Raw genomic sequence first — 24,080 nt, forward strand, 5'->3', positions numbered from 1 at the left:
GAGCAGGAAGGCAGGAAAAAATTCTAAGGTACATCACCTACAATGCTTATGCCACATTAACTCACTGATCGTGATAATACAAAGATTCCTTTTATACTAGTTCCTAGACCAACATAATAAAAGCAATTAGCTGAGTAATTACTCTCATCCAGAATGAGTGAAGCCTATGCAAAGTCAATTAAAATGTTTTTATATTTCTTTTATGATGAAAAGCAATGGGAATTGTTGATTTATTGAACTTTTTTTGTTGTTGAGAGAATCAAATAGTTAAATCTCATTGAAATTTATTTATCATTTATTTTTGTGGAACTTGTTTCCCTGAAGAGTAGAATTTTCTATGATAATAATTTTTTAAGGATTACATATCAGACAACTTCAAACAATCATCGTTGGTTAAAATTATATATAGGTACACTTAATCCTGATTGCTTATTTATATATTCATTGATATTCTAGAAATTCTATTTCTGTCAGTTATTAGTTGTTCAAATCTTTCATTGCCCACTGTACATATAAAAATATTATTCTGGACAAAATTGTTACATATAGACCTACTTAGTTTTTATATTTAGTATGTCCAAAACTCTGAAAATATTTACTGTTTTTAAATGTGTGCAGGTATGTATGTGTATATATGTAGACCAGACCTGTACAACTTTGCAATAGGTATGGGTGAAAATTAAAATAGGTAAACTCCTTTGGGGCCTCAGATAGGTTTTTAGCAGCTAACTTTCCCAGTAAAGGTATAATGATTCAACTATTTTGTAAGTAAACCATATTAAAAAAAGGAAAATTTCAAGTAATATCAACTTTACATTTATTAAGATTTTTATCATGAAATCATATTAATGTTTTAAAATTACTTTACTAAACAGTACATGTTTTAATACATTTTTCAGGTTTTCTTACTGTTTACATTTAATTAATGGAATGTATTACACTACTTGTCAACAGATTATTGTACTCTGGAATCATGTCTGAATTTTTTTATTTTTTGCTTTTTGGAGGGGAGAGGCCAGGGCAGTTGGGATTAAGTGACTTGTGCAGGGTCACACGGCTGAAATTGATTACTTTAGAAACCTGAAAAGTAACCTTAGTAGCCACCTCATTTTCTGAATTTACTTTCTTAAAAAAAAAAAACATTGTTCCCCACTGAGTTGCTTCAACAATTTCGCTGCTTTAATTTGTTTTTCATTAGTGCCCAATTTGCTTAAGTCAGGATATTTTAATTTGAAATGGTGACTAAGATTGTATTTCTTTGAAATGTCTATTACTTCTCGGCAAACAAATCACAATATTTTGTCTTTTGTGTAAGTAAACAAGCATATATTTGTCTAAACAGGATTAAATACTCCATGTCCTGATTTGTTCTTTTTATCGCCCATTTTACAAAGTCACCCCAAAATCTTTAATGTTGGAATAAAAAATCTCCACAGCAAGTGGTCACATACAAAGAAATACTGAACTGAGCGTCTGTCTTTGGAAAGGGAACCAGACATTCATGTAACCTGGAGAGTGGCCATACAGTGAGGGAGGGAAAGAAGCCCTTGCCACTCATCACAGCATAGCAAGTTACAGCTGCATTGGCATGTGGCTGAAAATGCAGTGAAAAGATACAACTCTTGCTCCCCTAAGACTAGAGAGAGATTGACAAGAGTTGGTTGCCACCCAGGTCACATAACGAACAGGAGACTGGGCGCAGAGGCAATCCACCCACCAAGTTACAAGCCTGGCACAATAGTGACAAGTGGAAGGTGGGTTAAACAGGGCACAAAGTACCCCTTACATCTTTACTTTCTTTTACATCCTCTACATTTTTCGCAGGCTGCCCAAAATCCTTTGGAGTGGGGCAAGTGACCCACACACAGGCCATATGTTGTTCAGGCCTGAAATACACAAATGTGATATTGTTGACTTCCAGACTTCCTTTTTGTTCCCCCATTGTGGAGAAATGGAGTAGTAGAATGGAATGGCTTCTAAATGATGACTCAGAAGATCTGAGTTCAAATGTTCTCTTTACTTAACTGCTTATCGAACCTTGGCAAAAGCATTTTATTTCCCTAAGCTTCAGTATGAGGGAAGTGAGAGAGGGGTTGAAATAACAGAATCCTAAAAATTCTAAAATTCTAAATTAACTTTAATTCTAAATTTAAGTTTAATTCTAATTTTAATGCTAAAATCTCTCCCAACTCTATGTTCTGTGATCCTGTGGTAATATGTTACTTAGATACATGAGATCAGTAATCTCATGAGGGTAGGTCTGCTCTTAGCCCATGCAGATGGCAACTCTCCTATGTCTTTCTTATTTTTGTGGATTTTTGTGTAGTTCCTTCCACAAATTGTCCAAAAAAAGATCAATTTGCCTATCAGTTCACTGGTTTACCAATATATCCGCTTTTCCAGTCCTAAGTGATGATTGGTGATGGTTTTTATGACACTTCTTGAAAACAAGTAATTATAGATAACATACTGAAGCCTATTTACACTTACTTGCCTTTTCATTACTCTCTGTGTCAATTGAAATTTTGATTGTTCTAAGGTTGTCTGCTATGCAATAATTAACAGTCATATTGTATCACAGGGAAAGTATCCATATTAAAAAGAAGGCTTTGACCCTAGAAAGCAGTTTAGATTTACCAAATATGCTACGATACACATTCAACTCTTTTTTAAAATCCTCTTATTCAATTTTAGACTTAGTTCATTGTCCATCTGAAGTATTAGTCCATCCACTGATGGGGTATATAGGGTGTTAAGGGAATACTGGCATTTCTGGTATGAGGGTTTGCTGAGTCCTTTTCAGGGCTGCTCATCCAGCTTTGGTGTCCAGGTAGTCAGCCAACTCTTAGCTATCACTCCAAGAAGCTGTAGCATGTGCAGTAGCTGTGCCCCAGTGATACTGCCTTGACAGAGGGGCTAAACCAGATTTAGGGTAACTGACAGGCCTAAAACCCATTGATAAATTAGGAAGAAGTCTAAATCCAAGCATGTGAACACTGTCCTGGAGGTGGAATGGGCAGATTAAAACAGTGACTAGAAAGGTGACTGAAGTAGGTGAAGTAGAGTACTTAGAGCTTGGTCAGACATTGAAATGGTCATCTGCTACATCCTGGGACATTGCCAGTCATTCTGATTTTTGTTTTTCCATTGGACTTGGATGACCCTGGAAGAGAGAATGAGGCTGACAACTTCACACAACTCTGCTTCACTTAAGTCCAGTTCACATGCAAGTCAAGACATCACCTCTAATGTCTTTGAAAATAAAGGACTAGCAATAACAAGGTCATTTCACTCACTACCTGTATGCTTAGTAATTCTTCTATCTCCAGACCAGTCTCTGACTTTCTTCCATTATTTCTGACTTTATCTTGTAATCTTCCTCTCATGTGCCATCATTATCAGTAAATCCAGGTGGCCAATTATATTGATGCTGCATCTTACACTGTGACCAATAAATTCTTCAAATTCTTCAAGTCCCACCTATAGAGGTGTTCATAATTTGTAACTTGCTATCCTGGGAAGGGAAGGGGAAAGAAAGAAAGGGTCAGTTTTATTTCATAATATAGTGGAAAGAAAGCTGCACATGGAGCCAGGAGAAAAGAGTTTGAATATTACTTCTGGGGTTCACTTGTGTGATTGTCGTTAAATCACTCAAGTTCTCTAAGCCTTATTTTCCCCATCTATAAAACAGTGATAATGCTATCAATTGTCCCTATGTAACTGGTTATGAGAATCATCCTGTATTAGGGGTGCAAGGTACTTTTTAAGCCTTGATGTACAATGCCAATTATTGTTCAGAGATCCTGAACTACGAAATTCTCCTCTCTCCCCTTAATTCATTGAACCTTTTACCTCTTATATAGAGTCACAGCTGTTGAATCTACTTTCACTAGCCATCTTCACCTCACCTTTCATTCTGCTCTTCAAGTTCCTTACCCCTATCATGGCATATACAGGGGTATAATACAATTATGATGTAATTACTTTCCTTCATGTTCTCTATGAATAGCATTTCAGTAATGTTTCTGCCTGTGTCCTTGGATCCCTGCCTGCCAACTTGTCTTTCTATTCTTCTACATTTGCTGACCCCTAACCCTGAGTATTCCAGGCTAACCTTATCCTCTGTTATTGAATTGCCAAGTACTGCTGTTGAAAACTACAAACTCTGCTAAGTTTAAATAAATATTATCTACTATCAGTGAGGGTCTGGCAACTATAGGCAAATCCTTTTTCATACCTCTTCATGACATAATATTGTGCCATATTTCTATTAAAAAAACACTAATACATTTTTTCCCCAAAGTCTGATGGAGTTTCAGTTTTGGAAGAGTGATTCCTCAGTCTTCATAAATTCTTTTTTTTATATAAATGTCCTACATAAAGATTAGACTAATATCAGCAGCATAAAATTAGAAATTTAGAACTAGAATGTATTTTGGCTTTGGTTGAATGGAGAAAAGAAGAACTTTTTATTTTTGTAATATTTTAAAACTTATAAGTTTACTCATCCTTACAGAGTCCCAGTATTATGAATTGGGATAGTTCTATGATTTTCCACATGATAGAAAATCTAGAAATTTTTTTTAATGTCAAATCAGGAGAATCCAGGAGTCAGAACCAAGATGGTGAAAAAAAACTGGGAAGTTGCCTGAATCCTCCCCAATTTTACTCTGAAATAACATTAAATAAAGACTCTAAGCAGATTCTGGAGCAAAAGAACCTACAAAAAGATGGAGAGAAACAATATTGCAGTTTGTGATAACTTAGGAATTCAGGAAAGGTCTGTCTCATTTGGACAAAAGGAGAGCACAGGCTGGCATAGATGTTGTATGGGCCAGTCATTCAGAGACTCTTAGTCACAGCAGAGATCAGCAACTGAGGCCTTTTGGTCCTAGATTAGCAGGCCAGTGGCACAGCAGGCCAGATGTGAGGCCTCCAGTTCCAGCACAGAAAGCAAGCTGTCAACCCTGGAACTCAGGACATAAGAGGTACAACTAGGTTGGGCCAGCCCAGTGCACTGAGTGAGCTGTGAGCCTTAGAGGCCTCAGCCCAGAAAAACAGTGACCAGGCCCCAGGCCTCTAGCACAAGAAGCTTGGAACAGTGTGCACATGCCCCAGAAACAGAACTCACCTTTAAAAGTAACAAAATATGCTAAAAATGAGCAAAAAGAAGAAAAGAATCTTGACAATAGAAAGCTACTATGGCAAACGGGAAGATCAAACCACAAACTCAGAAGAAGACAATGTCAAAATGTTTACATGTGAAGCCTCAAAGAGGGTATGAATTTGGTCTCAAGCCCAAAAAGTATTCTTGGAAGAGCTCAAAAGGGATTTTAAAACCAAATAATAGAGGTAGAAGAAAATTTGGGAAAAAATGAGAGTTATGCAAGAGAGAGTAAACAACTTGGAAAAGGGGAACAAAAATTGACTGAAGAAAAAAAAATTCTGAAAATCAAAGGAAAAATTTTAAAAAATGAACTAATAAATAAAACTAAGAGCAGTTTTTATGAAAAAAAAAACCCTACAAAATAGATAAACCTTTGGTTAATTTGACTTTAAAAAAAACAACAAATTACCAGTATCAAAAATGAAAAGGGTGATTTCACCAACAATGAAGAATAAATTACAGCAATAATTAGGAACTATTTTGCTCGATTGTATGCCAAAGAATCTGATAATCTAAGTGAAATGAATGAGTATTTAGAGAAATATAAATTGCCCAGGTTAACAGAAGAGGAAATAAAATACTTAACCCCCCTTTTAGAAAAAAGAAATTTAAAAAGCCATTAATGAACTCCTTAAGAAAAATCTCTAGGACCAGATGGATTTACAAGTGAATTCTACCAAACATTTAAAGAACAATTAATTCCAATACTATATGAACTATTTGGAAAAATAGGTGGAATCCTACCAAATTCCTTTTATGATACGAATATGGTGCCAATACCTAAACCAGAAAGAGTCAAAACAGAGAAAGAAAATTGTAGACCAATTTACCTAATGAATATAGATGCAAAAAAATTAAATAAAGTATTAGCAAAGAAATTATAGCAATCTATCACAAAGATAATACACTATGATCAGATGGGATTTATCCTAGGAATGGAGGACTGGTTCAATATTAGGAAAATTGTCACCATGATTCACCATATCAATAACAAAACTAACAGAAATCATATGATTATCTCAGTAGATGTAGAAAAAAACTTTTTACAAAGTACAGCACCTATTCCTATTAAAAACACTAAGAAAATAGGAATAAATGGAATTTTACTTAAAATTATAAGTAGTATCTTTCTAAAGTCATCAGCAAGCATTATCTATAATGGGGATAAGCTAGAAGATTTCCCAGTAAGATCAGGAGTGAAACAGGGTTTCCCATTGTCAGTATTATTCAATATTGTACTAGAAATTTTAGCTTTGGCAATAAGAGAAGAAAAAGAAATTGAAGGAATTAGAATAGTGAACAAACAAAACTATTACTCTTTGCAGATGATATGATGGTATACTTAGAGAATCCTAGAGAATCAACTGAAAAACTACTTGAAGTTATTAACAACTTTAGTGAAGTTGCAGGTTATAAAATAAATTCACATACATCATCAGTAATTTTATATATTACCAACAAAGCCCAGCAGCAAGAAAAAGAAAGAGAAATTCCATTTAAAGTAGACAATATAAAATATTTGGGAGTCTACCTGCCAAGACAAAGCCAGGAACTATATGAACACAATCACAAATCACTTTTCACACAAAGTCAGATCTAGACAACTAGAAAAATATCAATTGCTTATGGGTAGGTCAAGCTAATATAATATAAATGGCAATTCTACCTTAATTAATTAACTTATCAGTGCCATATCAAACTACCAAAAATTATTTTACATAGCTAGAGAAAATAATAACCAAATTCATCTGGATTAAAAAAAGGCAGAGAATATCAAGGGAATTAATGAAAAGAAATGCAAGCGAATGTGGCTTAGCCTTGCCAGATCTAGAACTATATCATGAAGCAGCCTTCATCAAAAGGATTTGGTACTGTCTAAGAAATAGAATAATGGATCAGTGGAATAGATTAAGTAAACAAGACACATTAGTAAATGGCCATAGTAATCTAATGTTTGATAAACCCAAATACTCAAGCTTCTGGGATAACTCACTATTTGACAAAAATTTCTGGGAAACCTGGAAAATAGTATGGCAGAAACCAGGCATAAACCAACATCTCACATCCTATACCAAGATAAGTTCAAAATGGGATGTAGACATAAAGGTTGATACCATAAGCAAATTAAGAGAGCAAGGAATAGTTTACCTGTCAGATCTATGAAGGAAAGAATTTATGATGAAACAAGAGAGCATTATTAAATGCAAAATAGATAATTTTGATTACTCTAAATTAAAAAGTTTTGTACAAACAAACCAATACAATGGGGGGGAGGGAGGTAGAAAAATTTGAGACTCAAGTTCTTATAAAAATGAACATTAAAAACTATCTTTATATATAATTGGGAAAAAGTAAAATACTATTAAATGGGAAAAAGGTTGAAGCAGGTATCAATTGGAAGAAAAGTACAGAATCTTCAAACAATTGTCAGAATTACAATTTCAGTCTCCATTTCTTGAGGAATGAGTACAGTACCAAATTTAGACCAAGTGTTTGTTTTCAATAGAGGCAGTCTTATAAGCACAGATCTTATGGAAATAACGTATTGGAGGTTTTCTGCTCTCATAGCTAGTTGAAAATTGCAGGTCCAGTAATACCAAACCAAAACATACATACATATATACATATATATATGAGAGGAGAAATGGAAAGTACACATCCTGGGTAGATGATTGTATGGTTTATACAAGAATATCAAACTATTGCATATATACATCTTTCCCTACATATAGATGTAAAAACACAAGCTACAAAATGGATTTTATAAGTTATCTAACATAATATTTTATGACTATGTGATGCTGTATTGCATCCCTATGTTTCCAAGAATAGAATGAGTTATAATAGATATTCTGTTATAAATCACAGGCTAGTCTTCCTGGGAAGTGTAGTCTCCATTCTTTTCAATCAGGCTTTGGATTGCTGCTGTGCTCTTCCTCAGAAGCTTGCTCACTGATCCTCATATATAGCAAGATGATAAGGTTTAGTTCACATTAATTCCTTTCTAGATGGATTCCTACTGTGCTTTCTCAGCAGCACTCTTATGCTTCATTACCCAGACAATTCTGTGAAATCGTCCTGGAGACAATAAAGTCAATTGGTCTTGAAATGATTCTTCTAGTTCAAGTCAGTCTTGTTCACCCTGGGAGCTGAGACAGATAAAGATCATTAAGAAATATCAGCCTCCTAGGCAGAAGTCAAGATACTCTTAGGGTGAAAATTCTCCTCTAAAGATTGTGACTCCTCTAAAAAAATGTATTCTATAGTTGTATATTCAGAAGTTTCCTAAACAAGAATATAAAGATAGATAAGCATTTTAAATTATCTCAACTAAATCCTTAAAAATAAAATATCAGTTATTATATAAACATTATTATTTTATCATCATCGCATTAAAAAGGCAATATCATAGACAAAATTATTTTAAACCATATTTTAGGTGACACTGATATTTTCCACTATAAAATGGGTTTCATTATGCAGAGGTTTTAAAAACTATGCATATGGTTTTGAATATGAATTCATGAGCTAATAATTGTATCCCATGTTACTAAAAATTATCCTTAGTCAAGGTAAATATAGTGGTTGCATTCATTTTCCCCTTTTGTGGGTGACACTTCATTATGGGAAGTCTGTGTCTCTTTTTTTCTTGCCTCATAATTCAGATTCTTGGCACACCAGATTGAGTTTTATGACTCAAACTAGAACAAATCATTTACAGCTGTCTCTTTTTGAGGTGCTCTTTGGGTTCCTTAGGAAGTCTTGTAGAGTTGCTGTTGCAGGCATTAGTTGTGTTTCCACAGCACTGGCCTAATAATCTAGCTTTGTAGCCATTCTTATTTCTTGGTTTCTTTTCATGAGTTCTCTCAATGTGTCATTGAGGCTGTGCAGATGGTCTTATTTAAGCTAAGGTGTTATTATAGAACAGTCAATACATACTCTACTCTACAGCCAGTTCTTAGTTCTTCCTTCCATAGTCATCCTTGGGAATATTACTGCATTTGATCAGATTGTGTTACTGTTAAAAAGGGGAGAGGGGAGAGATAAAGGCAAATAATTTCAATAATTGTGCCACTTTTAAAGCATATGGTTAGATGTAAATGTTTTCAATACTTGAGTATATTGATTTACCTGGCTAAAATTTGCATTTACCACCAAACACCACTTTGGGAAAGATTATTTATAAATGGCACGGATTATCCTTCCAAACATGTAAAGGAAAGAGTGTATGATGAAAGGAGGAAATCTTGTGTTTCTACAGTTGGACAATAGCACCTTTGATGACTGTTATCTTTTTATGTTTCCCCAAGTTATTAGTTGTATTATATTGCTTTCTTTTTTTCTATTTATTGTAGATAACTATTACACATCATACATGTTTTTATTAGTTTCTCTAGTATCACTTCTTTTTGAAAAAAAAATATCATTGACTCATTTTTACAACTCTCACTTCCCTTAAATCTTCCCAGACCCCCCATGGTACCATCCCTGGTAATAAAGAAAAAATAAAACTACACCACATGATAACTGTGTCCAATAAGTGCATGCCACATTCTACATACATAATCCCAGACTTTTCTACTAAGAGTGGGATTTTCTATCCTCCATTCTCTCAGATGAAGCTCCACTACTACAATAGGCCTGAATTCCATTATAAATGGCTACATTGTTCTTATGGTTTTACCTGCTGTGTTCTGTATCAGTTCATATGCCACATTTCTTGGATTCTTCATATTTGTCCTTATTATAGTTTTCATATTCTTTTTCTTCTGTATGCTGCAGTTTGTTCATAATTCCCTAATTGACTTTTTCCATATTTTGCTGCCATAAGAAATTCCGCTATATTTTGGTTAATAGTGGACTTTCTCCTCCGGCAGACTAGGGAACCAAATGTTTATTTATATTCAAAGTAAAACTTCAGAACAATAACCATAGAATTTTCTGATGGCACTCTCCTAAAAGAACTGCAACTCTGCAACTTAGCTAAATTTGATTATCTGTAACTTAAGGTATGAGTCTTTCATGTTCAAAAATGCCCCCCCCCAAAAAAAGCTGAGATTGTGGTTAATGGGTTCTAGTACAAAGAATTTTTTAAAAAGATAATTTTATTTTGGTCATTATTTTTAAGGAGATGTGCCACAATACCAAAACTGAGAATTAAATTCTACCAAATGACTGAAATCTCCAAAATTGTCCTTTTAATATTTGTATTTAATTAAATTCTTTCAAGTACCTATATAATTACCTCAGTTGTTTTCCTATGATAATCAGTTTTCCTTTTATAAGTGATCTTTCATATCCGATATCTCTTTTCCTTTCAGATATTACATTTCCTTCTTCCTATACCAAAAGGTAGTATGATTTGTTTCATTTGTAACAGTGATCTATTCTAGATGTTTCAGTCACTCCTAGAATCATAACAAGTATTTTTAAAAATTGATAATGGAATTTGATGTTAGAAAGAAGCCTAGAGAAGCTAATCTCATTTTGCACAAGAGGAAAGTAAGGACTTTGGAGTTGAAAAGATTAGCCCAGGTTGGATTTAGAAGCCAGATCTTTCAATAACTCTAGTATTCTGGGCGGCCAGGTGGCTCAGCGAGTAAGAGCACCGGCTCCAGTGTCGGGATGACCTGGATCAAATTCGGGCTCAGATACTCAGCACCACACCCAGAAATAACTGGCCGTGTAACCTTGAGCAAGTTACTTAACCCCGATTGCTTTAAAAAAAAAAATAACTCTAGTATTCTATGTAGTGACCAAGGGGTTAAATTGGCTAAGAGTCAGAATGTTCTGGGCCTGGGCAAGTACTGGCTCTGGTCCAAGAACAAAAGCCTCATAAAGCACCTGTTGTTTTAAGGGAAGCAAGAATGACTTCTCTTCTTTCTATAACCTGTTTGGCATGAGATGTAACTGTATTCTAAGGATTGATGACCGATTATCTATGTTGGGCTAGAGAAAGAAGAAGAAGAAAATATGAGTAAAAATTATGGCTGTTCTAAAGGTAAGGGGTGGCTGAATCTGTATATGAACCAAAGAATGAACTGCTAAGTTTTGATCAAAGTCAGGGGCTATACCAATGCAGGTTAATGACTGTGTAATGAGGGTTAAAAGTGAATGATATAGGACATATGGGGAAGATGATGGGATAATATCTGGTCAGGAAGAGGTAAGATTGATGCCATAGAATGTCACGGGCCTGAGAGGAATGTGACAAAAATAAAATTGTTCAGATGCTAAAGTGAATTGGACTGCACATAATAGCAAACTTACACATTTTAGCTAGCACTCACTGTATATACTAAAAAATACTCACCTAAATTCAGGTTTACTTTGTTACCTTGTAAACTCTGAAGGCCATGGGGTAGGAAGAAGAGAAACTCAACACTTTCTACTATACCACACTACATATATACTGGAAAATATTGTCATAGTGATCGCTAGGTCCAAGAATTTTTGTAATAGTATAATAAAGTATTATTTTTAGTGGAAATATAAATATGATTATCCCAGTTCTACTGCATTGTTTTGCTTGTGTGCTCTTGGGCATAGATGTTTATCATTATTTTTGTCAATAGTAAGATTTGTGGAACCTATACTTAGTAAGGGGATCTTTGTAATAGTTCATCATTCCTTGTAAATGCAGTGGAACCTTGGCAAAACATGACCTGTTAGAGCATGAAATCTAGCATAATCCTATATATTGGTATGCATTACTGGAAGTACCAGAAGGTCCTTGTTACAACATTGTTTCATCTATAACCCAGCCAAGGATTCAATTTCATATTATAGTATGTCCCATATTTTAAGGAATAATAGGGCAAAATATCTTATTTTCACCTTTGCATAGGTCTTAAATATTTGACGTACAAATTGATTTTTAAAAACTCTGGAAAACCTTCAAGTGGGAATTCAAAAAGAAAAAAGAAAGGATTAAAAAGTGAGGAAAGGGGGACGAGGATACAAAATTATTTTAGGGAGGAATTTCGGTTTATTTGAATAAAAAGCATTGAAAAAGTTTCCAAGCTTCTAGATATTAACACAAAAGTTTTAGAATATGTGGTACTTGAAAAGAAGTATGTTATTGATGCTAATTTGAAACTAAGATTTTTTATTTTGAGAGAATGCATTATGTATAGTATGCAAATTAATATGAATACTTGGTTATATGTTAAAACTTTCTGGAATAGATTATCACTATATTTTATTTCTACTTGAAACTGGGAAGTTGTGGGGTGTCCTGAAATTTATTTGCATTCTTCCATAAGATAGCTAGTGTCAGAGGCCAAATTTGACCTCAGATGTTCCTGACCTAAGTCTGGCTCTCTATCCACTGCACCTTCTCACTGTCCTAAGATAGGTGGAAGTAAAAGAGACCTTTTCATCGAGACTTCCTTCAATGCTCTAGCAAAAAGAATCAGTGTTTCTTAGACTTTAAGGGCAATGAAAGTTAAGTGACTAACTAATGATAATCAGGTCAGAACAGGTAGCATGAGGTAGTAAATAGAGTATGGGAAGTTTGTGTCTTGTGACAGTGGGTACACATTTATATTCTCCAGGTCCTCAGTCAATTCTATAAAATGAGAAATGGAAAAGGATTTCCAGTCTACCTCAGCAGGGGGAGTTTCCATACCAGGAGCTAACTTTTAACAAGGAATCAATGGTCCAGATCAAGGAAAAAAAAGGAGTCTGGACAAATCATCTACTTATACACATGATTTTTCTGAAAATATCAGTCCTTAATGTAAATAGACATTCTTTAAACTTGTTTTAGAAGGTGAATTGTATGTTTGTCATTCTGCTTCTGGTGTTAACATTTTCTTACTTATTTATAAATACTCCAAGTACTTAGTTCAGTTTCTAGATTAGAAGTCTGCCAAATATTGTTTTAACAAACAGAACTGAATTTAATCTGACATCCAAGACAAGTGTCAGAAACTAGTAAATGTTTGCAGAAATGAAAACCATGGATGGTATGCCAAGTTTTGAATGAGATCAGGGAAGCAAGGATTTACTATTTCAAAATCCATGAAATTCAGGACTTGACTATTGATCAGAACCATTGACAAAATCTTAAATTATGAGTATGATGAAAACTATAATTTACAAAGAGACCCAAGGCAACGAATTCCCTTAAATTTAGCCTTTATCATCGGTTTGCACTAATCCTGGTTAAGCACATAAATCACCATGCATCTGGGAGTTTTTTGTGGTTGATATGGTTCTTCCAATTCTCCTATCTTCTGTTGTCATGTGAAGTGCTTTGACTTATATCTTTATGGGCATCATGAGTCATCAAGTTTTCAATCTCTGTTATCCTCTAAATTCTTATTCTCTTTCTCTCTCTCTCCTTCCCTCCCTCCTCTACTTTTATGAATTCCATGGTCTTCAAGCTTTGAAATAGAAGAGATTAATAATCTGTTTTTCTTGGTAGATAGCTGACCTCCAAATAAGTGATAACTTCTCCATTTCATGGATATCGAAATTTTTCTTTAAACTTTTACAAGTCAGATTATTCTTAACAGATGGGCATAACTCAATGATAGTCTATATTAACTAAAATAGTTTTACATTCTTTTTCTGAAGAATTATTTCAAGTCATATAGTAGGGTTACATGTATTTAGCATGTATAAAATACCTAATGAAGATCAGTTATAAAACAAAACCTTTATATCCTAATCTAACAATTATACTCTCTATACATATAGATATACAGATATATCTCTCACTTTGCATTTAGTACATTTACCTAATTTTCCTTTTCCATGCCAACTTTTTTTCTTTCAACCCATTTGGATATTTGGGTACTAAGCATTCATTGGAAAAGAAGAGACTAAGAAAGTTTAGGGTATAAATGGGAAGACCATCACATCTACTTGAAAATAAAGCAATGGGACTCAGAAAAGCAGAGTATATTCATTTTTCAGTTACCATTTTATCAGGCCCAAAGCATATAACATATCTGTTTCTTTTTAAGTTTAGTACCACAAGGTATGAAAAATATTATGTAAACCTAAAATGCTATGAAAATGGAAGATATTATTATTAATTATTAGTATCTTATTCTTCCATATTTTTGATGAAATTAATGTAAAAACAGTCCTAGGATAAGGCAATACTTTACCATTTATTCTTTTATATTTAATGTTCAGTGGTCTATTGGGTTGTTGCTTTTTGCAGATGAATGAAAGTAATAAATATAAATTAATACTTTGCAATCTGAATGAATTAATCTTTTAGGTAACATGAAAATAGGAATGATGATGATGATAGTGAGGGTATCACCAGCTGGATTTCTTCTTCAGAGAATTTCACAGAAACTTAGAATTGTAAGGCTATTTAGACAACATCTAATTTTGCCTACTGCGCAATTAGGAATATCCTCTGTAACATTCCAAACAGGTTGTCCTACATTTTCTGCTGGAACAACTGCTGTGTCATGGGACCCCTCATATCATGAGGCACCCTGTTTTATTTCCTTATATTGAACCAAATCTGCCTTCTTATAAATTCCTCACATTCTAACAAATGTTTGCTTTTCTTTTTTTTCTAAGGAAGCATTTCAGATATCTGAAAACAAAATCCATTTACCTTCTTTTCTCCAAGCTAAATCTTAATATCTTCTTCAATCAAATTTTATAATGAATAATTTCTTTAACCATCCTTGTTATTCTCTATTGTATTACCCTAAATATTTTCTCTGATTTAAGCTATTCACCTCCATTGAAGTTCTTTGATGTTTCATCATCTGAACCAGGATGTGAGCCTGGTTCTAGAGAGCCATGCAGAATGTCCTCCAATCCTAAAAAGACTCTAAGCATAGTATTGTCATCTCAGTCCTGAGGACAAGCCTAGCTAATTTCAAAGCTCACAAGAGGAATAGCCCCTTAGTCATTATTTTTTCTTCTTTCACAACAGTTTCTATGGGTCAGCTATGAAGGATTGGAGAGGATTGTAAGCTGCATCTTCAGAAGCAGCAGCTCTGTAAGTGAAATAATAGATACTTGAAGTATTAATGTGAAGTAAGGTAGTCTTTGTGCTCCATTGGTATCCTTATGATGACAAGAATAGGCAAGGAAGGAATGCCACCAGTACATTTGTTGGGTCTCCTTGTGCCAGGTGCATGAGAGGATACAGAATAGTCCTAATGAATGGAAATGCATGGATGGACTAGAAAAGACTTCACTGAAAGCAATAGCAAATCTGATCAAGGAATCAAACCACAGAAAAAAATTAAACAGAATTTAGTAAACATCTATTATGTGTCAAGTACTGTGCTAGTTAGTTGGGATACACAAACAAAAAATGAAATGGTCCTTGACATCAGGCGACTTAACAGTCTATCAGGGGTGAAAACATGCACTTTAGTAGCTTTCAAAGTAGGTCATTTTTTCATAGAAAATACTAGAAGTTGGAAGAATTAAGAGAGGCTTGATACAGAACGTGGTGCTTGAGCTGAGTTTTGAAGGAAGCAAAAGAAACTGAGGGCAATGAAAAGGGCATTCCAGGTATGGAACAGAGTAAGAGCAAAGTCAAAGAAACAGGAGAAAGGAACAGCTGGAAGACTTGACAAGTTAGATTGCAGAAAATGGGAAACGGAAGAGTATATAATAACAATGGAAAGGTACCTTGCAGAAAGGTTTTTAAAGAACTAATAAGTGATGGAACTTTGCCATTCACAACACTGTTTTTCTAATTCCTTAGCTCCTTCCACTAGATTATACTGCCTTATGGGAATTATGCTCTAGTAGATGAGCTCAGCTTATACTCAGAACTTTAATACAAAATTACGCATTATTAGGGAATAAGATATATAAAAAGAAGTTATAACACTTAAGATGAAAGATCAAATGATCATAGATTTAGAGCTGTAATTAATCTCAGAGATCATTCTGTCCAACCCTGTCACTTTACTAATGAAGAAACCCACGACCCAGTGAGGTTAAATGATTATGCCAAGGTCACAGAGGTAGTTTCTAAGGAAGACTTTGAATCCATATACCCTAAGGCCATAGCCAATGTTCCTTCCACTGTAAAATGCTTTCTTCCCCATCTGCAACAGCTTCACCTCAAGAGGTGAAGAGGGTTTGAGTAGGTATCAACAATAATGGAAGACAGTGAGTACTCTTACCTGAATCTTTTTCTTACCCCTCTGGAAAGTGATGTAGTGGTGAACAAAGAACCTTTACCGTAATCTTATGTTGTTGCATTTTTATTTTTAGAGACAATTACAAAAAGCAAAAAAATTAGCCTTTCAAAATATAATTGTGAAAGTTAGGGACATGCATGGTAGAAATCAAATTACAGTGGCCCTTGATAGAAAATCAAATTACAAAATTAGGAAAATGTAGAGCTGGAAGCTAATGATTCCTTTGACCTGGTTGAGGAATAATACATATAGGTCATGACTTTTTTTTTTGGAGGGGGGAAGGCAGGGCAATTGGGGTTAAGTGACTTGCCTAAGGTCACACAGCTAGTAAGTGTTAAGTGTCTGAGGCTGGATTTGAACTCAGGTCCTCCTGATTCCAGGGCTGGTGCTCTATTTACCATGTCACATAGCTGCCCCCATATTTTTACAAAGGATGGTGTCCAAGGGCACACTATATAATTATAATAAGCCACAGAAGACTTTTTGAGACTAGATTTAAGGAGGAGAGATTTTGAAGAAAGAGTAGTTCAAAGATGGCAAGAGAGAACAATATTCAACCCAAATTTAATTCCCTTTTGAAGCTTGTTTTATAGGCTAAGGATGTTTGTTTGAGGAAATTATTACATACTCTCAGATGTATTGCCCTTTTCCTAACTCTAATATGTGTGTTCCATTCATTTCTTTTATTTGTTTCTATCCCACAGTGAATTAGTAAAAAGTGATTATTGTGATTCCCTTAAGAAGAGGCCAGATCCTGTTTTAGCTATTTCCCAAAGTGTTTTTGAAATACTTAAACCTTTGTTGGATTTTTGTAATGTAAGAGGTTTAAGAGCCTTTCCACTGAGACCTTAACACTAACCCAGAATTCCCATGATATTTGTATTTTAAACTAGAATGGGTTTTTTTGGGGGAGTCCAAGAGGTCAGATTCCTAAATTCTCTTTCCAGTCATTACATCTTCAGAACTTGCCCTTGAGAAACATAGTAAATCCATCTCTACCTCCTTTTGCTTATCTGTATTATGGGATAACATTACTGATCCTTTTGCAAAACACTTTGAATTTCTCAGATGAAAGGCAATGCAGAGTTAAAAGAAAGTATTGTTGTTATTATGATGGAAATGAGAATAGATAATTTTATCCTAAATAATAGCTAACTTTATCTATGGCAAGACTGAAAAAGCTTAACATTCTATGAGAGGCATGGGAGGCAAAATGATATCTCAGGTTTTGAAAAGTAAGCACCAGATAAATGTCTTATCTTCAAACCTTTGAGTATCTTCTTCTGAGTACATTTATTTGGAAAATATGCTGCTAAGTTAAAAACATTTCTAATGGTTTGAGGTTTAGAGGATTTGACCTATTAAATAAAGTTTTATAGAATAATTTAAAATACAGTTTTCAAATGATAGTTCCCAAAGCAAAAGATAAAAATCTTACATTAAACTAACCCTCCTAAAACAAAGGAGCAAACAAAAAATAAACAAACGAAAAGTACTTGAAGTCACAGTGTCAAAATAGAAAAAATTTGGTCTTTCATTGACCTTTTATTATGGGTCTACTGTGTGCAGAGCACACAATGTCCTTAGGCACTAGCCAGATTTTTAAAAAATGAATGAGTGAATGGATAATACATAGCATTAATTCAGTGTTTATTATGTGCTTGGATTTGTGTAAGTGCTAGGGTTAAGAACACAAACAATAGAGTCTCTGTCATCAAGGATTGACAATCCTAGAGAAGAAAATACTAAAGGAGAATAGCTGCCAAGGAACAGTAGAATTAGAAAGAATGGTGGGGTGAGTTCTAGAACCCTAGATTGGCAGGTTCTTACCAAGATTTTCATCACTGATTTGATCAATTTCTCTGAGCTGGAAATGGAGGTTGAGTAGCCAGGGTGGATCTGAGAACTAATAATAAAGTGAAAACTCTCTTATCAGAGCCCAGGGTCACAAGGGGTGGAACCTTCAGTTCTAGAAGGAGGTGTAGAATAAAAAAATTTAGTCTCTTTCCTGAGTTTACAATCCTGGGCTGTGGAATATGGCACATGAACAAATGTGCAAAATTATGTAATTTTTGGTCCCACAACCATGATTTCATTCAATAAATAAATAAATAAATAAATGAATGGATGGATGGATGGATGGATGAATGAATGAATGAATAAGTAAATGAATGAATGAATGAATGAATAAATAGATAGATAGATAGATAAATAAATAAATGAATAAATAAATAAAGGATTAACTAAATGCTTACTATGTGGAAAGCAATATGCAAAGTTCTGGGGGAGGTATAAATAGGAAAGTCCTTGTTTTCAAGGAGCTCAGATTTCTGAGGTATAGAAAATTCTTCTAGAGGAATTTACTTCTTTTAGTGAGGGTCTATATATGCTTTATAATGTATGGTCTTGGATAGTGGTTTGGAGGTTAAGGGGCTTGTCCAAATCACAGAGTCAGTATATTATCAGAGGTAATATCTGAATCCATATGTTCCCCACTCCCAAGCCAGCTCTCTAGCCACTACAACATGTTAATTTTAGTGCAGAAGGAAAGAACAGAGTTTGGAGGAATAAGATATAATTTATAAATGGGCAAGGAGGAGGTGGCATATGAGTTGCATCTTGAAGAAAATGGAAGGTTTTAAAAGAGAGAGATAAAATTCTATATGTAGAAAACCGAAAGCCTAAAAGAAGCAGTAGAATTTGGCTAACTGTTGTTGTTCAGTTGTGTCAGACTCTTTGTGACCCTGTTTGGGGTTTTCTTGGCAAAGACACTGAAGTGCTTTGGCATTTCCCTTCTCCAGCTAATTTTACAGTTGATGAAACTGTGGCAAACAGGTCTAAGTGACTTGCCCAGGCTTGCACAGCTGGTAAGCATCTGAGGTCATATTTGAACTCAGGGAGATGAGTCTTCCTGATTCTAGACCCTATGCTCTATCCACTGTACCACCTGGATGCCCATGGCTTACTACATTTATGTAATGAAGACAGGAATGTGGACAGGCAGGGGGAAGATAAAGACCTTGTCAATGGGTAGGACTCAGTCTCTATGCCTATATATTTCTTTTTTTTTTAAAGCAATTGGGGTTAGGTAACTTGCTCAAGGTTACATGGACAGTTATTTCTGGGTGTGGTGTTAAGTATCTGAGCCTAGATTTGATCCCCAGGTCATCCTGACAGTGGAGCCGGTGCTCTTACTCACTGTGCTACCTGGCTGCCCCTATGCCTATATATTTCATCCAGTCCCATCGCAAAGCAACTACTCATCTTCACTGGGATCAAGGGTATTGGAACTGAGAAAATGAGGCTACCTGAGAACCTAAATCATTTAGCAATTTGTTGAGGATGAAAATTTCTAGATTGGAAGGCTGGTTAGTTAGCATGGGGCTATGTGATCAGTTTGCAAATGGATTGTCCTTAGGTCATGGCTTTGAACTCTTTTTAAGTCCTACCTAACCTCACATACTCTTGTGTTTTTACAGCCCAGGTGCTAAAGGAATTGGATCCTCTCTAATGATTGGTCATGCTGTACTGCTTGCTTCCTAGCAAGTTAGTCCTTAGTGGTATAACCTGATTGGTATTTTTACACTGACTGATGGTGCTTATTCTATTAAAAGCCTGTACATAGTCACTCCTTGAGACATCTCAGCCTGGACTATCAACCCAAAACTGTGCCTGTGAAATAGCTAAGTGGTAAAATTCACAATAATATGCTTGTGACTTTAAATCCAGAATTGTGAGGGTTTGGATTCTTGGGTGACTATATCCTTTGGCTAAACAGGCCTGTCATTTTATTTCTTATTACTATTTTATTTATTCCAATTACATGTAAAAATGGTTTTCAACATTTGCTTTTATAAGATTTTGAGTTCCAATTTTTTTCTCTCTCCCCAAGATGGCAAGCAATCTTATATAGGCTATAGAGGTACAATCATATTATGCATATTTCCATATTAGTCATGTTGTGAAAGAAGAATGAGAACAAAAGGGGAAAAAAAAACACAAGAACAAAAAAAAAGAGAAAATAATGTGCTTTAATCTGCATTCAGATTCCACAGTTCTTCCTCTGGATGTGGATAGCATATTCCATTTTGAAACTTTTGGAATTGTTTTAGAACATTGTATTGCTGAGAAGAGCTAAGTCTTTCAGAGTTGGTCATCACATGGTGTTGGTGTTACTGTCTATGTATGATGTTTTCCTGATTCTTCTCACTTCACTCAGCATCAGTTCATGTAAATCTTTCCAGGTTTTTCTGAAATCTGCCTTATCATTTCTTATAGACACAGAGTATTCCATTGCATTCATATATCACAACTTGTTCAGTCATTTACAACTGGTGAGCTTCCTCTCAATTTTAATTTTTTTTTTCCACCACAGAAAGAGCTGCTATAAATATTTTTGTATATGTGGGTCTTTTTCTCCTTGTTTAAAATCTCTTTGGGATACAGATCTGGAAGTGGTATTACTGGATCAAAGTATAAGCACAGCTTTATAGCCCTTTGGTCATAGCTCCAAATTGTTCTCTAGAATGGTTGAATAAATCCACAACTCTACTGCATTTGTGTTCCTATTTTCCACATCTTCTCCAACATTTATTGCTTTCTTTTCTTGTCACAGCCAATCTGATAGGTGTGCAATGGTACCTCAGAATTTTTTTAATTTGCATTTCTCTAATCAATAAGAGTACTTTTCATATAACTATAGATAACTTTAGTTTCTTCATCTGAAAACTGCCTGTTTATATATTTTAACCATTTATCAATTGCAGAATGTCTATCATTATTTAGTAAAGAACATAGAGCTAATATTCATACTTGAGGTACATATTGGTCAGATAGATATAGGAGACCAATTAGGCCTTTGCTCTATTCTTCTCTCTTCCTATGTACATCCTACTTCCTCCCTGTACCCCCCATTATTGGATTCCTTATAAAGAGAGCTCAATTAATACAGCCTCCTTCTTTGAAACATGTTGTCTTTGAAAGTTGTCTGGGTCAGTGTGAGGTTGGTTAAATGACAGCTCTCACATTAAACAGTATGTGTTAGGGGCAGAATTTGAAACCATATCTTGATATCTCTCTATCCATTCTGCCAGACTGCCTCTCATGCATATGCTAATCATGCTTAAAAGCTTAGTTCAAGTCTTATTTCCTCACAAAACCTTCTATAATTACTGTTGCTCAATTGTAATTTCTTTTAGCTCTTATTGCAATTATATTTCATACTACAAATTGTTTCTTTATTATATAGAGAATTTTTCTCCAATTGTATTGCAAGGCTATTGTTTATCTCTTCAGAAAAACTGTAAGCTTTTTGAAGAAAGGGACTACGCCTTATACTTCTTTACATCCTTGTTGTATGATCATGGCCACAAAATAACCGCATAATTGTAAAATTATTGAAATGTTTTCCATGAATTATACATTTTATAAGCTAACATTTGATAAAATTTTGCTTTCAGTAATTAGTAAAGGGAAAACAAAACTTTATAATTGTTAAATACAGAGAATTGATACCTCATAAATATTTGTTTGCTTAAAATGAAATAATTTTTAGTAGTATTTGATACCTCTTTCAATTATTTGTGATAAATGCAAATCTTAATTGGTTTAAGAGAGTAGACTATGGACTCTAATTTGGACAACAAGATAGTCAAGCATTTATTAAGCACCTAAAATGAGCCAGGTCTTATGATATCACTGGAAGAACAAACTCCCACACTGAGGAGTTTGCTAGTGTATGCTAAAATTGGCTCCCTATTGAATATCCACGTTCTCTCTTTCCTTCAACGTTCTTCAAATAATATTTCTTCCAGAAACCATACTGCCTGTCCAAAAATAAAAACAAAAACAAACAAAAAACTCACCAAAATCCAACCCAAATATTGTAGAAATTACAGTAGCTCATTAATTGCATATATGAATTATAAGTGGAAATGGACTATAACTTTTTTCTCCCTCAGTACTACAGCATGTTAATGATTTCATTGGCTTGAGTAGCCAACTGTGCAATTCATCTTTCACAATTTCTCCACTCCTTGGGAGGTAGTCTGAGTTCCTGTGATCAAACAAACAAATAGACCAATCAAACAGCCAAATAAATCTTAACTTCCTTCCAGTGATAAACCTTTCTGAGCTTAATTTAACTCATCCCTGGATGACATACACAGTAAGTATGTGGCCCTGTAATGGAAAGGTTTCTTACATAGGGGACTTGCCAAGGCTCATACATTCAGTGTAGTATTCAAGACTTCAGGAGTCCCCCAAGATAGTTTTTTTTTTAATTGAAAGTGTGGAATTCAAGTGAACTTGTTAGTAATTGCATGTTGATGATTCTATCAGTCAAATTTTTCAAAATATTTTGTTTTCCTCAAGAAAGGAAAAAAGAGGACAAATATTGGATTGCTTTTAAGAGAAAACCTTTTTTTCATTAATCCAAGGTAAAATTTCCCACCACTCATTTCTTACCATTTCTCTTGAATTACTTTTTTTTCATTCCTTTTTCTAACAAACAAGAATAAGATTTACAAATTTTCAGTGTTCAGCTATTTTAAAAATCAGCATTAATTGTCTTAATTAAATCTCTGCACTCCTTTAAATGGTTACAATGGCCCTTTATTATAGAACAGTTTATTCATTCAGAAGCTTTTTTTAAACTTGTCAAAGATTCTTAATGTTGATGAATTCTGACAGATTTCTCTAACTCCATTGGCTTCAAGTCCAGGAACAGAATGAAACCATTAATAATTTAATAACCTATTGTTAGCTCCTTAAAAAAATGACTGGATCACACTTGATGCAGGGTATTTTTTTTCACATTTTACTGAATAATACTATACTCTTGTCTGTACTGATAGGCCTAAGCTTCTAATGTATTTCAGAAAAATAATTTTCCAGAAATATAATTTGTGAGTATTGATTACTTGGGAAAGTCATAATTCACTTTAGAATTTTTTAAAATTTAAAAGCTGAAAAAATTTCTCTCTGAATGGAAGATATCCAAACTTCTCTGTATTCCCTAAAAGAAAGATTCTCTATTATTTATATATTGTACTGTCACAAATGAAAACTGTCCTCGTGCTTTGTTGTGTTTCTGTTTTCATTTTTATTTTTTTCTATTATAAATGTTTTTGGGGAAAATAAAAACACTTGATTGAACTTCCTATCAATAGATTCTGAATGTACTTAGATTACTGGTATGTTTTTCTTGATATGTCACCAAAAATTGAAAAGTGAATTTTGTTTCACTGGCCATATTGCAATAAACAAAAGCAGATCTCATATGATAAATGGGTCTCATTTAATCAAGATAGTTATATTGTCATTGAGAGAGAGAGTATTATATGGTATATTGAAGGAAGTCCTCAGAGTAAGAAATGCCCAACTCTAATGCATGATGGCTAGGCAACTCTGTAAGATTATAAGGTGCAGAGAAGATGCCAATCTGTATTGATAAAGGAATTTCCTTATTGGGACCTCCCTTTATGGATGAAATCTCAGGCCTGGCTTGATGATGATTTTTTTTTTTTTGCTTTTTGGAGGGCAATTGGGGTTAAGTGACTTGCCCAAGATCCCATGGCTAGTTTTTGTATTAAGTGTCTGAGGCCAGATCTGAGCCCAGGTCCTCCTGACTCCAGGGCCGGTGCTGTATTCACTGCACCACCTAGCCACCCCATGATGATGATTTCTAAAGTAGCTTATTTCCAAATAGTTCAAAGTGTTTTAGAGATATTATCCAACTAATTTTTATGATATTCTTTCTGTAATAA

Source organism: Petaurus breviceps, unplaced genomic scaffold (genome assembly GCF_028583685.1).
Source record: "Petaurus breviceps papuanus isolate PSGF00001 unplaced genomic scaffold, PetGlider_PUasm1.0 79, whole genome shotgun sequence".
NCBI classification, from domain to species: domain Eukaryota; kingdom Metazoa; phylum Chordata; class Mammalia; order Diprotodontia; family Petauridae; genus Petaurus; species Petaurus breviceps.